Source organism: Crocodylus porosus, unplaced genomic scaffold (assembly GCF_001723895.1).
Source record: "Crocodylus porosus isolate Cpor-Errol unplaced genomic scaffold, CroPor_comp1, whole genome shotgun sequence".
In the NCBI taxonomy this organism is placed as follows: Eukaryota; Metazoa; Chordata; order Crocodylia; family Crocodylidae; genus Crocodylus; species Crocodylus porosus.
Window position 1 is genome coordinate 61,113,815 of NW_017728943.1, and position 4,331 is coordinate 61,118,145.

The 4,331-nt window shown below is 48.7% G+C and overlaps 1 protein-coding gene across 3 annotated transcripts in view; it reads left to right on the forward strand.

Annotated features, from left to right (window-relative positions):
• Nucleotides 1-206: 206 nt before the first annotated feature.
• TRAF5 (TNF receptor associated factor 5) overlaps nucleotides 207-4,331 on the forward strand; it is a 53,165-nt gene continuing 49,040 nt past the window's right edge. For 2 of the 3 annotated variants that reach the window (XM_019549435.1, XM_019549436.1), the window contains exon 1: nucleotides 208-312. The gene's annotated coding sequence lies outside the window, so the exon portion shown is untranslated. Of the gene's footprint in view, nucleotides 313-4,331 lie in introns of all 3 variants that reach the window. The other variant, XM_019549438.1, reaches the window with a different exon arrangement.

A 4,331-nucleotide genomic window follows, 5' to 3' on the forward strand; every position in this document is an offset into this window, starting at 1 on the left:
GAGAGTGTAGGCGGCGCGGGGCCCGGGGAGGACGGCACGGCGCCATCACGCAGACACGGGCCGGCCGAGCCCAGCCCGGCGGCGGGAAAGCCGAAGGCGGCGCAGCTGCAGTAGGGGCGGCGCCCACGCCTCAGCTCCGCCCCGCCCCGCCCCGCCTCGCCTCAGGGAGCTCGGATCCCCGGGTGCCGGGGCAGGAAAGTTTGCGGCGCGGGGGCGCGGCCGCGGGAGGAGGAGCGGGAGCCGGGAGCGGCGGCTGCTGCAGCTGGTCCCACGGCACGGAGCCCGCGGCTGCGGAGCAGGGGGCGCCGCCTGGTGAGTGGCTCGGGGCCGGGGCGGGCGACGCCTTTGTCTCCCTTTGTGTCGGCGGTGGCGGCGGGCCGAGCGCAGCCCGCCCAGCGCCGGTCGGGACGGGAAAGGCTCGAAGTTGGGGGTCTCCGAGAGCGGGGCTCGGCCGTGGGGAGTCACGTTGCCGTCTCCACGTGTAGCCGGCGGGGCGCGGCCCCGGGTGCCGCCTGAGGGATGCCCGAGGAGCCGGGAATCCCGCCGGGGCGTCATCGCGGGGCTGCGCTGGAGATGGCTGGGTGCCCACGCTGGACCCCAGAGCCGAGGTCCCAGCGTCCTGGAGAAGTTGGGCTGGAAGGGACCCTGCCTGAGTCAGGGTCATCTCTCTCCAACCGTTACCCCGCTATAACCATCACCTGAACCCTAAATGATAAACCTGCCCATCCTGTCTTGCCCAGAGTCTGGCTTCTCTGCCTTTTGCCTGAGGTCAGGCGGCAGCAGAGCCCAAAGGGAGAGCCAGCAGGCTGCCACCAGGGCCTTTTCCACTACGCCTCCACGTGCATCTCCTCAGACCGGTGCAGCTACAGCCAGCCCAGATTGGCATCTCCAGCACATTTTCAGGCACTGAGAACTGAGCTCGTCCAGTGAGGGTGGTGCCAGGCTGGGTGCTGCCAGGCCAGGTACAGCCACAGCAAGTGGAGACCCAGCCCTCCTCAGTAGAGCCAGGGGCCTGGTAGAAATGTGGCTGTTTGTGTTAGGGCTGTAGTTTGTAGATGTGTTGGTCTAAGGACATAGGCAGACAGGATTCTTTGGGTAAGTCTGATGTCTTTTATTAGACAGACATAGGTGGTTGGAAAATTTATTTTTTTGCAAGCGTTCAGGTATAAATACCCTTCATCAGGCTGAAGAAGCATCTGCAGTTGGCGTGTGCTGTTCCTGGATGGATTGAATAGTAAAAAAGCCAGAGGCTAGTATGCATGCAAGAAAGCCAGTCAATGAAGATGTGTCTCACCCACCAACTCCTCAATTTACAAGTTGGGGTGGGGTGGAGAAGGGAATAAATGTAGCTGCTAAACAGTGTATAAGTACGTGGGATGTCAAATGCCAGGCAGGTTATATAAATCCAATGTCTATATTTAGTCCATGATTTTTTGTATTGAGCAGCTATTTGTGCTAGGCTTTTGGGTTGCCACTAGAAGTTGGTCACTGTTGGCTTTGTTGCTTTTTATGGAGGCTCCTTTAGATGGGTGCATGTGGGTGTTGGGATGACTGGCTGGGTGCTGCCTGAGGTGCATGCAGAGTGCTGGGCTCAGGATGCATGTGCCCTCTCCTTTAAGAAGGGAGGCTTTCTTTGTCATGGTATTTGTGACCCTCTGGTTAGTAATGTATTGGAATGTGGAGCAGCATTCCCAAAGGCCAAATTTACATAATTGAGCTGTCAAGGCAGCCACCTCCTTTTGGAGGGTTGACTATTCTTTATTATATTTGAGATGCTTCTTAGTGCTTTCCTGTTGTATTAACTTAGACACATCTATAATACTCTATTACTTGCCTGTGTGACAAGATCTCCTTCAAGAAATTGATCAGCAATAATGTGCTCTAAAGGTTACCTGCTCTATCCTCATTTTTTTTTTTTAAAAAGAAACCTCTGTTCCACAGTGTTTGATTTATTCCTTCTTGTTTATGAAGGTGTAAATAAAAAGCCCAATTTACGGTTTAGGTCCCCTTACCCACAGTTAAATGTCACGGGCATGTCTTCTTACAAGGATAGATGTTCACTAGCAAACTGCAAGATGATGTGGACTAGCACACACAATTATAGTTCTCCCCAGCTCTACTCCTCTAACAGCACACCTCCTCCCCCCACTAATGTTCAACAGAAAATATAGACCTTTTAGCATGCCTTGTTTTGGGGAGACTGGAAGGAGAGCCACATTGGAAGCAGAGGAACTCTCTTAACAAATGTCTGCCCAGCAGCTCTGACTCTTTTTTCGGTTGCAGAAAATCCATGCTGAAAACTAGTGCTGATACCAACTGAATTGAATGGGGTAGGGGAGGATAGTTTCTCAAGCTTGCATATACAACAACCATGTGGTTATATTAATGGTAAATTCTGGGAGTGTCAAAAGGGTAAAGCTTTGACCAGGTATCTTCAGCCATCTTGCAGGAAAAAAACTATTCCTGCATTTTTAATTAAAGCTTGGCATTGCTTTAGTTTTTGTTAATATGATTGGTAGTTTCTGCCACCAGCCAGAATAATCTTTCTTTGTTATATACATAGGGTGGCTGAAAGGCTGCCATGCTCTGTTTACTAAGAAATAGCTGTCAAGGTATTCAGGTCAGGGATGTCTCTAGACTTGCATTAGTAATAATCTTCTATTTTTAAACCATTCCAGCTGAAATACTTCCTCAGCAGTGCACAAAAATTAACAATAAGCAGAAAAATTCAGATGCTTCATCACTCTATTACCAGAAGCAGTGCTTTCGCTGAATATCTCCTGTAGTGCTAATTGCATTATTTCTCTGTGCATCAGTGGGGCATGTGGTGTATTCAGTCCAAAAGCATCCACAGTGATTTTATTAATCATATTATTGCAGTGCCTAAATCTCCTAACTGTGGACCCAGGCCCCACTGGATAAAGCTTTGTGCAAACACAGAACAAAAAAAGCAATGCATCTGTATTGGTGCACATAATCCCCTGATAGCCTAACGGTTGTTAAGTGGTTTGTAGAAGTCATGGCAAAGGAGAGTTTCAAGGAGGATAGCCAGGTGGCTTTGTGGTTGTTTATAGGGAGCTCCCCCAAAGGTTAAGGGGCAGCCTGTGAGAAAGTACAAAGATTCTTGTTAGGTTTTGAAACAAGTGAGAATGATGCAGCTTGACAACATGGGCTGATCTGAGGTAGGATTCTATCTTTTGATATTGAATGAGAAATGATAGGGTGGAGATAAGTTATGAAGAGCCTTGAAATTGAAAATAAGCTTATAATTGAGTCAATAGAAAGAGGGAGCCTGTAGACGGATGCAAAAAGTGTGGTTTCAGGGTCAAAGCAATGATGTGTGAAAATGATTTTTGCGGAAGTGTTTGACTGGGTATCAGTGGGGCAAGATTGTTTGTCCAGGCCAGGACAACATGTGACAGTAACTGAGAAGTAAGATGATGAGATTTTGAACTAAGAGTTTTGTCTGTGCATATGTAGAGGAAAGGCCATATCTTATCTGTGTCCTGCAGAAAGCATCTGTAGTAGTTAGGGATAGCCTGGATTTGGGAATTTGCAGTATTGGAGTCCAAGATGCTACTTGGGTGATTATGTTGTCTCCAGTGATTTGACATGAGAAATAGCTGGGAAGACTGTGGGACTGGAGGTGGAAGATTAAGAGTAGTGTTTTAGTTGCATAGAACTTCAGATGATGATTAGTCATTCACAAGGTGTCAGAGGGACAGGGTGAGATTATAGTTCTGACAGACGAATACAAGTCTGGAATACTGAGAGAGGTCTGTGGGTAATAATCTTAGAGATCACAGTTCCATATGAGTTTACAGATAAAATACCCAGCAATAAGGTGTAGAGGGAGAGGAGGAGAAGAGTAAAAATGGAGGCCCATGACATCCCCACAGAAAGTGAAAGGAATAAAGAGGACTGGCTGAAAGGTATGCTAAAGAAGTGATTAGAGATAGAGGAAGGCCTTTGACTTGATGTTCCATGAGGTTTTCAAGGTAAAACTAGGGGACTACAGGTTCAACAGTTCAACTGTCAGATGGGTGGGAAACTGGCTGTGGGGTCAGACGCATAGAGTACTAATAGACAGATCTGTGTTGATCTGGCAGAAGGTAGCCAGTGAGGGTCCCCCAGGGTTTGGTACTTGGACTGGTGCTTTTCAACTTCAACATCAGTGATCTGGATGGGGGGGTGGTAAAAAGCACACTGGCAAAGTTTGCCAATGACACTAAGATTTGGGGAAGTGTGGCCACGCCTCAGGGTAGGTTGATGATCCAGGAGGACCTTGACAGATTAGTTAAATGGGCAGACCAGAACCAGATGCTGTTCAA